Consider the following 12610-nt stretch of genomic DNA (forward strand, 5'->3'; position numbering starts at 1 on the left):
TAGCTTGCACGTACTTCAGTTCTGTAACATAGCCGCAACAATGATATAGTACCACTATTTCAATTCCTTACATGGTATGTAGTTATATTTAAGCTTACACATACTTTAGTTCTGTAACATAGCTGTAGCAATGATACAGCACCACTATTTTAATTCCTTACACGGTATGTAGTTATATTTTAGCTTACATGTACTTCAGTTCTGTAATATAGCTCTAGCAATGATATAGCACCACTATTTCAATTCCTTACATGGTATATAGTTATATTTTAGCTTGCACGTGCTTCAGTTCTGTAATATAGCTATAGCAATGATCTAGCACCACTATTTCAATTCCTTACACGGTATATAGTTATATTTAAGCTTACATGTACTTCACTTCTGTAACAAACTGTACAATGATATAGTACCACTATTTCAATACCTTACACAGTATGTAGTTATATTTTAGCTTACACGCACTTCAGTTCTGTAACATAGCTGTACAATGATATAGCACCACTATTTCAATTCCGTACATGCTGTGTCATTATATTTTAGCTTACACATACTTCAGTTCTGTAACACAGCTGTAGCAATCATATAGCACCACTATTTCAATTCTTTACACAGTATGTAGTTATATTTTAGCTTACACGTACTTCAGCTCTGTAACAAAGCTGTACAATGATATAGCAGAACTATTTCAATTCCTTACATGGTATGAAGTTACTTTTTAGCTTACACGTACTTCAGTTCTATAACATAGCTGTACAATGATATAGTACCCCTATTTCAATTCCGTACATGGTATGTAGTTACACTTTAGCTTACATGTACTTCAGTTCTGTACCATAGCTGTAGCAATGATATAGCACCACTATTTCAATTCCTTACATGCTATGTCGTTATATTTTAGCTTACACATACTTCAGTTCTGTAACACAGCTGTAGCAATCATACAGCACCACTATTTCATTTCTTTACATGGTATGTAGTTATATTTTAGCTTACATGTACTTCAGTTCTGTAACATAGCTGTAGCAATGATATAGCACCACTACTTAAAATTCCTTACACGGTATGTAGTGATAGTTCAGCTTACATGTACCTCAGTTCTGTAACACAACTGCAGCAATCATATAGCACCACTATTTCAATTCCTTACACAGTATGTAGTTATATTTTAGCTTACATGTACTTCAGTTCTGTAACATAGCTGCAGCAATGATATAGCAGCACTATTTCAAATCCTTACATGGTATGTAGTTATATTTTAACTTATATGACCTTCAGCCCTGTAACATAGCTGTAGCAAAGATATAGCAGCACTGTTTCAATTCCTTACACGGTATGTAGTTACATTTTAGCTTACATGTACTTCAGTTCTGTAACATAGCTGTACAATGATATAGTACCCCTATTTCAATTCCTTACACGGTATGTAGTTATATTTTAGCTTACATGTACTTCAGTTCTGTAACATAGCTGCAGCAATGATATAGCAGCACTATTTCAAATTCCTTACAATGGTATGTTGTTATATTTTAGCTTACACGCACTTCAGTTCTGTAACACAGCTGCAGCGATGATATAGCACCACTATTTCAATTCCTTACATGGTACGTAGTTATAGTTTACCTTACATGTGCCTCAGTTCTGTAACACAGCTGCAGCAATGATATAGCACCACTATTTCAAATCCTTACATGGTATGTAGTAATATTTTAGCTTACATGTACTTCAGTTCTGTAACATAGCTGTACAATGATATAGTACCCCTATTTCAATTCCTTACACGGTATGTAGTTATATTTTAGCTTACATGTACTTCAGTTCTGTAACATAGCTATAGCAATGATATAGCACCACTATTTCAATTCCTTACATGCTATGTTGTTATATTTTAGCTTGCACGTACTTCAGTTCTGTAATATAGCTATAGCAATGATATAGCACCACTATTTCAATTCCTTACACGGTATGTAGTTATATTTAAACTTACATGTACTTCACTTCTGTAACAAAGCTGTACAATGATATAGTACCACTATTTCAATTCCTTACACAGTATGTAGTTATATTTTAGCTTACACGTACTTCAGTTCTGTAACATAGCTGTACAATGACATAGCACCACTATTTCAATTCCGTACATGCTATGTTGTTACATTTTAGCTTACACATACTTCAGTTCTGTAACACAGCTGTAGCAATCATATAGCACCACTATTTCAATTCTTTACACAGTATGTAGTTATATTTTAGCTTACATGTACTTCAGTTCTGTAACATAGCTGTACAATGATATAGCAGCACTATTTCAATTCCTTACATGGTATGTAGTTACTTTTTAGCTTACACGTACTTCAGTTCTGTAACATAGCTGTACAATGATATAGTACACCTATTTCAATTCCGTACATGGTATGTAGTTATACTTTAGCTTACATGTACTTCAGTTCTGTGACATAGCTGTAGCAATGATATAGCACCACTATTTCAATTCTTTACATGGTATGTAGTTATATTTTAGCTTACATGTACTTCAGTTCTGTAACATAGCTGTAGCAATGATATAGCACCACTATGTCAATTCCTTACACAGTATGTAGTGATAGTTCAGCTTACATGTACCTCAGTTCTGTAACACAACTGCAGCAATCATATAGCACCACTATTTCAATTCCTTACACAGTATGTAGTTATATTTTAGCTTACATGTACTTCAGTTCTGTAACATAGCTGCAGCAATGATATAGTAGCACTATTTCAAATCCTTACACGGTATGTAGTTATATTTTAGCTTATATGACCTTCAGCTCTGTAACATAGCTGTAGCAAAGATATAGCAGCACTGTTTCAATTCCTTACACGGTATGTAGTTATATTTTAGCTTACATGTACTTCAGTTCTGTAACATAGCTGCAGCAATGATATAGCAGCTCTATTTCAAATTCCTTACAATGGTATGTTGTTATATTTTAGCTTACACGCACTTCAGTTCTGTAACACAGGTGCAGCGATGATATAGCACCACTATTTCAATTCCTTACATGGTACGTAGTTATAGTTTACCTTACATGTGCCTCAGTTCTGTAACACAGCTGCAGCAATGATATAGCACCACTATTTCAAATCCTTACACGGTATGTAGTTATATTTTAGCTTACATGTACTTCAGTTCTGTAACATAGCTGTACAATGACATAGTACCCCTATTTCAATTCCTTACACGGTATGTAGTTATATTTTAGCTTACATGTACTTCAGTTCTGTAACATAGCTGCAGCAATGATATAGCACCACTATTTCAAATTCCTTACAATGGTATGTTGTTGTATTTTAGCTTACACGCACTTCAGTTCTGTAACACAGCTGCAGCGATGATATAGCACCACTATTTCAATTCCTTACATGGTATGTAGTTATAGTTTAGCTTGCACGTACTTCAGTTCTGTAATACAGCTGTAGCAATGATATAGCACCACTATTTCAATTCCTTACATGGTATGTAGTTATATTTTAGCTTACACGTACTTCAGTTCTGCAAGATAGCTGTAGCAATGATATAGCACCACTATTTCAATTCTTTACACGGTATGTAGTTATATTTAAGCTTACATTAACTTCAGTTCTGTAACATAGCTGCAACAATGATATAATACCACTGTTTCAATTCCTTACATGGTATGTAGTTATATTTAAGCTTACACATACTTTAGTTCTGTAACACAGCTGTAGCAATGACATAGCACCACTATTTTAATTCCTTACATGGTATGTAGTTATATTTTAGTTTACACGCACTTAAGTTCTGGTAACACAGCTGCAGCAATAACATAGCACCACTATTTCAATTCCTTACAACGGTATATAGTTATATTTTAGCTTACACCTACTTCAGTTCTGTAACATAGCTGTAGCAATGATATAGCACCACTATTTCAATTCCTTACATGGTATGTAGGTATATTTTAGCTTACACGTACTTCAGTTCTATAACATAGTTGTACAATGACATAACACCACTATTTCAATTCCTTACACGGCATGTCGTTATATTTTAGCTTACACGTACTTCAGTTCTGTAACATAGCTGTAGCAATGATATAGCACCACTATTTCAATTCCTTACATGGTATGTAGGTATATTTTAGCTTACACGTACTTCAGTTCTATAACATAGTTGTACAATGACATAACACCACTATTTCGATTCCTTACATTGGCATGTCGTTATATTTTAGCTTACACGTACTTCAGTTCTGTAACATAGCTGCAGCAAAGATATAACACCACTATTTCAATTCCTTACACTGTATGGGGTGATTTGTGACAGAAGCGGACCAGCAAGAGTGAAAGGGAAGGTCTACAAGAGGGTAGTGAGACCAGCTATGTTATATAGGTTGGAGACAGTGACACTGACAAAAAGGCAGGGGTCAGAGCTTGACGTGGCAGACTTGAAGATGTTAAGATTTGCACTGGGTGTGACAAGGATGGACAGAATTAGGAATAAGTATATTAGAGGGTCACCCCAGGTTGGAAGGTTTCGAGACAAAGCCAGAGAGGCAAGATTACGTTGGTTTGGACATGTGCTGAGAAGGGATGCAGAGTATATTGGGAAAAAAGATGCTAAGGATGAAGCTGCCATGTAACAGGAAAAGAGGAAGGCCTAAGATAAGGTTTATGGATGTGGTGAGAGAGGACATGCAGGTGGTTGGTGTGACAGAGCAATATGCAGAGGACAGGAAGAGATGGAAACAGATTATCTGCTGTGGCGACCCCTAACGGGAACAGCCGAAAGAAGAAGAAGAAGAAGACACTGTATGTAGTTATATTTTAGATTACACATACATCAGTTCTGTAACATAGCTATAGCAATGACATAGCACCACTATTTCAATTCCTTACATAGTATGTAGTTATATTTTAGCTTACACGTCCTTCAGTTCTGTAAAATAGCTGTAGCAATGATATAGCACCACTATCTTCCTTCATTGCACAGCATGTAGGTCTATTTGGATATGTTATGTTCATAAAACACCTTAGCAGCACTGCAACCAAAAAAAACATTAACTTCTATTCTGCTACTGCAATTCACTACAAATTAATGAAATACATTTCCTTCATATCAAGAACATAAGACTACTGTTATATTTTATATTAAATATTTCACAGTTTGATGTAACAGACGAGAAACAACATTCAGTCTGATTACTGCATACCTTACAAAGCTTTAGTGGGCTGCAGTAAGAATTTGTTGTCGGCATTTCAGTTCGCTGCATATAAGAATACAGCACTGCTATTCTTGTTCGCTGCACAGTATAACAGACCTACACTGGTCGCCTTGTCTCACGTTTAGGATTAAGATCGGCAAGCATTTTTAACCTGCCTACCTAAGTCTTTCCTCTTTACTCATCATACTTGGCACCAACCATTTTCGGACATCTGAAGTCCATAGAGGTAGAAACAGCACAATGACACCTAAAAATACAAAGCTCATCTGTTATCAAGGAAGGAACCTGTCAGGCAAAGGACAGGTCAAAAAAGATGGGAATGCTGATGGATATTAAGTTGCCAACACAGTCTACCACTAAAGTACATTTGTAACATTTGTATCTGACATTGGGAGCTTCAACTCTATCACCCCTTGGACAGCACAAACTAGACCTCGTTTGTGGTTCCTCATGGGGAAATATCCAAAGTAACAACAGTCCCAAAGGACGAACACAAACTGAAAATTACTAAATACTTGTAAAAGACACTACAAGCTGAATGCAATATCCATACAGAAGCAACAAAAATATCATCCATGGAAGCAGTTTTGAAGAAAGCCTCTAAAAAGACAAGATCTCCAGAGAAATGAGCTACAAATGACTTGATATAAATTTTGAAAATAAAATGTTATGTAATGCAAATAAAAGAACCAAAAGCTAGTTTTAGCACCTTAGACTCTAATTTTTAGATAGAAAAAGGAATGAAAAGCTGAGGATCCACCCATATGGATTTTACTCTGACCAAATAAAATCTGCATTGTATGTGTACATACACACAATGCATCAAGGATTCCCTGTGACAAAGAATACTGCAAGGCAAGCTGATTGGTCTGAGGTTAAATATATGGCCACATTTGTCATAAAGGCAGGGTTTGTTTTCATGGACACAGCCTTTGGAAAATCAGGGAAGGAAGACTGGTACATCAGGGAAGAAAGACTGGTACATCAGGGAAGGAAGACTGGTACATCAGAGAAGGAAGACTGGTACATCAGGGAAGGAAGACTGGTACATCAGGGAAGGAAGACTGGTACATCAGGGAAGGAAGACTGGTACACAAGGTTTGAATTTCTGAGATCCTGCTAGACGTGCTTATAGCAACATGAGTTTTCCATGTAAGATATTTCAGTTCTGCAGACAAAGCTGATTCAAATACAGGCAGAATTAGTTTTTCCAATACAAAGTAAAAGTCACAAGGTGCAAGTGGAGATCTGGACGTACATACAACAATAAAGTGCCTTTTGGAAGTTTTTGTAAACTGTACAAGAGGCTAAGGAAACAGAATCTACACCTTGATCATAGTTTGATATGGCTGCCAAGATGTTTTCAATATGTTTTCATACTGCCATCTCTCTCTGGGAAGAAGTGATAATATGGGCACCCCTGTCCAGCTACAAAGGGTCCAGTCACTGGAAGTGAAGAAACCAAATAGCTAACCTCTGGAATTGAAGGCCTGTTTGAGAATTGCTGAATGGGTGAGAAAGCATTTTAATGGATGGCTTCAGGAGAACAGGCCTGTCCAGAAGGTAAAGTGATAATAAAGGGAACCCCACTTGTCAAGGCCAAAATGGAGCTACTAAGATGACTTTGTCTTTGTAAGACATGGTCGTCTCCAAAAAATTTGGGATAAGAGGAAATGTGGAGAGAGCATAAAGAAAACCCGAGAGCCACATCTGGATGACTACATCTATAGGACATTGTATAGATGAACTGGAGTACCTCAAGGTTCCATCCTTTGTCCCATTTGATTCAGCATCTTTACTAACAGCCTTCACTCCTCCTGCTCTTAGTCCTTTCTAATTCAATATGCAGATGACTCCACTATCACCTGCTCTTCCGACAATCTTTTACACTTTCAATCTATCACCCAAAAATCCTTCAACTCCATTGACAGCTGGCTAAATGACAGTCAGTACTCAACCTTACCAAGCAAACTACTTTGATTTTTCCCTAAATCTCCTTCTCACCTCAAAACATCCTTTACCATCACCTCCCTTGATAACACCTTAATAGAAGTAACAACACACACTAAACTCCTACACATCATTACTGATGATCAACTAAAATCCGACCTACATGTCCAAAATTGTATAAAAAAAAAACTCACCCAAACCTAGCATATGTTACACAGCAAAAATATTCCTTACCAGTGGCTCTAGACTGTCCCTTGCTAATGCCTATTTTCTTCCAACTCTTATCTATGCTTCACCTATTTTAACCAACCTTCAATCCATTCTCAAAACAAAATTAGAACTCTCTTACAATGAAACTGCCAGGTTTGTTGTAAACCAGCCTTACAACTCACACCACTGCCTATCTCTAAAATCCCCTCAACTGGCTTAAGCTTCCTCACTTCCTCCTTCTCTCTCAACTGCTCCTCGCCCACTTCATAAACAATAAACCTAATTCTTGTCCTGCAATCTCACTCTTCATCAATTACTATACTCACAAATGCTCTCTCTGAAGGTCTGACCAAATTCTGTTGGACATCCACAAGCCTAAAAGATCAATAGGCCTTAGCCTATACAGCTGTACAGTATCATTGGCCTGGAACAAAATTCTTCTAACCATCAGATCTATCCCAAATAGTCATAATTTTAAAAAAGCTTTACAAGAAAGATTACTAAACTCCTGTCTCTGCTCTTGCCTCAATCCTGCCTAACTATCTACTGATCTATTCCTCTCTCTCCTAATCCTTCCATACTGACTACTACCCTTTTCTCTCCCTCCCCCCCAATTCTCTCCCCAACCACCCCCAACTCTTTTTCACTCACCCATATTTCACACTAATTATCTTTCCTTCAAGCTCTATTACAACACCCCTCACCTATCCCACCCCACTTCCAAGTCCTACACTACCCTCTAACCTCCTTTTTTTCTCTGATCAACTCTATTTATTCTTTCTAATTTTATCTTATGCTCTCACCAAAGTCTCTATATACTAGTAAAAAACGTCAATAGTTAACTGATTTTATATACCAACGTCCTCAATCTTTTGCTTATATCTCACTATTATGTGCTACTGTTACTTTGTGTGTTCACTGATTATATCTGTAAGACATCTGATGTTCTTTTTTGTGCATGGAGCTTTTCTCCCCGGACCACTGCTGAAAATGGGCTCATGCCCAGTCAGACTTATCCTGGTTAACAAATGTCAAATTAATAAATAAATAAATAAATCTTCCAGAGCATGGAAAAGGGAAGATGCAGCTTTGATTGAAGTTGGCTGGTGACACAAAAAGTTTGCAGCAAAGCATTCCCAGATAACAAAACACAGTAAAAGACCATTCATAAGGCATTAGTAGGCATCAAGTAGCCAATCCACAAGGGTGTGGGCTTGACCTATGATATGAAAAGGAAAAGAAGTGAACTGGTAGCAAAAATTGATTCTCAAACTCTTACTGCCTCCCAATACAGGGGATAAGGAACAACAAGGAAAGCACATTAGACTGGATCCTGACAAACTCTCCACATCTCACATACAAAGCAGGAACCCTCCCTGATGATCTGAGTGACCACTCATTCACATATATCATCAGACACAAAACTAGCATACCTAACCCAAATACCTATCAAACAATTCGGACTAAAAAATTCTTCAACCCTGACCTTTTCCAACTAGAACTCAAACACTGCAATTGGTCAAAACTAAAAATACTCCCTCTAGTTGACTACTTTAATTCCAAATTCTTAGCCATCCTTGACCAACATGCCCCAGTACGCGCTATTAGAAAAAAGCTAAAACTGCCCCTTGGCTCACCATAACTACTAAACAGAAAATTCTCCTCAGAAACAAATCTTGGGCAAAATGGCGCACTACCAGGAATTTTACAGACCACCAAACCTTCAGACAACTTAGAAATACTACTAAAAAGCTATCCTATTAGATAAACAAAACCTTTACATCCAACTACAACAAACTAACCAAAGGAACCCACAAAAATTTTGGTCCAGCATCAATAAACTCCTACACCCAGGCCAATCTACTACACCTAGCCCAAAAGACTCTAGCCTTGAGAATCCAACACAAACTGCCAATGCCTTTAATTCTTTTTTTACAGATGCCATTCAAACACTAGCTAAGCAATTATCTCCAAGTTCCCCTAATCTAAACACCTCACCAACTTACCCGATTCCATCATTTCAGCTAAAACCTGTTCCTACTTCCTTCATTTGCTCTCTTCTAGAAAAACTAAAACCTATTAACCCCTCTGCTGACCATCTACCTGCAGAATACCTGCAAAATGGAGCCAAAGCCATAGCCTTCCCCATTTCCATACTAATAAACAGAACTATAACCGAAGGATATATCCCATCTATCTGGAAAATCTCCCACATCATCCCCCTTCATAAAGGTGGAAACTCCATTGACATTTCAAACTATAGACCAATAGCTCTACTCTCTCCACTGGCAAAAATTATGGAAAATGTGTCCATAAGCAACTACTCACCCATCTTATCGAAAATAACCTACTTGCCAACTTTCAACATGGGTTTAGACCTAACCACAGTACCACCACAGCTCTACTCTCCTTCACAGACTGTATAAATTCAAACCGTAATAATAATACTCTTTCCTCATCTGTCTTCATTGATTTATCTAAGGCTTTTGACATGGTTAACCACCAGCTCCTTATAGAAATACTTAAATCTCTTTCTCTTGATACACTAGCCTTAAAATGGTTCAGATCCTACTTAGATAAAAGACAACAGGCAGTACTATGGGAAAACAATCTATCTTCTCACCTCCCTTGGTGTTCCCCAGGGCTCCATATTAGGCCCACTGTTATTTTCCATTTTCACTAACGACCTCCACCTAGCAATTCCACATGCAACCTGCATTCAATATGCAGACGACTCCACCATTATTTGCTCAGCTAAAACTCCTACCGAGCTACAGTCCCTGACACAAAAAGCATTTAATACAGTTGAGCAGTGGTTTTTAAATCGTTGCCTCCTACTTAACCCTAAAAAAACTAAACTTCTACTCTTTACTCCTACTCGCAGGTCAAACCCTCTTCACTTCACTCTTATATCCAAGAACGGGACTCTTATATCTCCTGACCTAACCACTAAACTTCTTGGAATAACCATAGATAATAACCTAAACTTCGATACTCATATTAACATCACTATAAAAACAGTAAATAAGAAACTGGGATCCCTTTACAGAATCAAACCCTTTCTTACTCCTTCAGCCAAAACCACTATAGCTAGAACTCATTTAATCTCTACCCTACTCTATGCTTCACCCATATTTACCAATCTCTCAAAAAACAACCTCAACAGACTTGCTACCTCCTATTATAGTATTGCTAGATTTGCCACAGGTTCTCCTTTTAGAACACATCATTGTAACAACCTAAAGCAATTAGGATGGCTAGAATTCCAAAACCAGATACTGTTTCACCAACTTGCTATTATCCATAAGAGCCTGCATTACCCCACCTGTACACCTATACTGACTACTCTCATAACCCCCTACAACAATCTTAAGAATTTACGCTCTTCTAATAAGCTACTTATCACTACCAGCAAATCCAACAACTCAGCTGGAGATTCGTTGTTCTCTAACTCTGTTGGCAAACATTGGAACATACTTCCCTCTGAACTCCTATCTCTGTCCTCTATAACACTTTTTAAACAGAAACTAAAACAATTTCTCAGTACTCATTGGTTATGCCCTTGTACTAACCCTGACTAACCTTTTTTTCTATTTCCTATGTGTTGTCTGCTTCTAATATGAGTATGTTCTATCTACTGACATTCTCTTGCTGTTTCCTATAAATCTTGTATTTCACTGTATCACATAGTACATTTGTATAAGTAAACAACTTTATTATGCTATTTTATCCTGCTTTCACAAGTACACAACTATTTTGTTATATTTTTGTTTTTTCATATCTCCTCATCATGAGCCATGTACTCTTGTAATGACAACTGCATCAAGTCTGTATGGCTGAAACTGTTTAGAACTTTGTAACTACTGTTATACTTCTCTGAATTGTGACAACTTTTACTGTATATATTGTGTTTGTGTTGGAGCTTTTCTCCCTGGGCCTCTACTGAAAATGGATTTGTATTCCAGTTAGACCAGCCCAGTCAACAAATGTAAAATAAAATAAATAAATAAATAAGAATTGGTCCCATACCCTGCCCTCTTATAAATCTATCACTGTTGTATTGTCAGAATGGATGGTTAGTGCTATAGATGAGAGGGAGTCCAAAAATGCCTGCAGTGTAAGAAAGGATGGCCCTCATTTCAAGAATGTTGATGTACAGACTGGTCTCCTAGGATGACCAAGTGTGTTGGGCCATCTGCTCCAGATAATGTCCTCCAACCCAACAGCAGAGGCATTAATGGTCACAGTCATCTCTAAAGCAAAATCTGGAAACAGTCTGCACAGACAGAGGTTTGACTTGCAAGTTCACCATGACAGATGTTCTTTATACTTCCTGGAAATCTCAGTGGAAGGCTGTAAGGGGTCACCTGATCCCACTGAACACTGATCAATGAGAACTATGAATGCCATGAGCCCCAGCACTTTAAAACAAACAGCCGCAGGACTGCATCATTAAGCTAAATCTGAACAAGAGACTTGATGGTCACAATCTCATTCAGTGAAAGACAGACAAGTCAGAGTGTCCACGGTACGGCCTAAAATGGTGGCCTAATGCATAAGAATCTACAAGGACTTGAATGTGTTCACTATTGTTCCCAAGGTATGCAAAACATCAAGAAACAATCCCAAAAATCAGGCTTTCCAAAAATCAGACTTTCCATACCTCAGTGCTAGAAGTCGGTCATGGAGAAAGTGAAAAACCCAGAAGCCCTGCAGCTTGAGAGCCACTGCGAAAATCAGCATGAATCTGGTGTACACCCTTGGGGTTGTGGTGAGTCTAAATGGAAGTGTTCAAAACTGGACATGACTGGTTCTTATCTGGAAGTGAAGGAAGCTCCTGGGTTCCTCAGCAATCTTAATGTGTAGTTATGCATCCCAGAGGTCCAAAGAGCACATCCAGTCTCCCTAAAGCAGACAAGGAAGGGGACTGCACTATAACCATCTGAAAAGGTTCTTTGACAACACACTGACATTGACTGCTCAACAGGAAGATGGGCTTGTGTCCATTTTCTTAGGTATCAGAAAGAACCTTAAATAAAAGCCTTTTTCTGTCTAGTAGGAACAGTTGGATCCCCTTTTCAGAAGCAGGCTCTGGGCTTCTTTCTTGCATGCAGCTCTTTGACACTGTGGGCTAGCTAAAGGCAGAATAAATTGTGGCTTGGAGTTGATAAGTTATAGAATCAAACAGCCTATAGATACTATGTACCTGACCACTTCTAATATGTGATGGC

At 37.7% G+C, this 12610-nt stretch overlaps 1 protein-coding gene across 6 annotated transcripts in view; it reads right to left on the reverse strand.

The window, feature by feature from the left end:
• FKBP5 (FKBP prolyl isomerase 5) overlaps positions 1-12610 on the reverse strand; it is a 1213834-nt gene that overhangs the window by 1112300 nt on the left and 88924 nt on the right. The gene's annotated exons all lie outside the window — the stretch shown is intronic.

This window comes from Protopterus annectens, chromosome 7.part0, assembly GCF_019279795.1.
Source record: "Protopterus annectens isolate FY-2018-M chromosome 7.part0, PAN1.0, whole genome shotgun sequence".
Taxonomy (NCBI): domain Eukaryota; kingdom Metazoa; phylum Chordata; order Ceratodontiformes; family Protopteridae; genus Protopterus; species Protopterus annectens.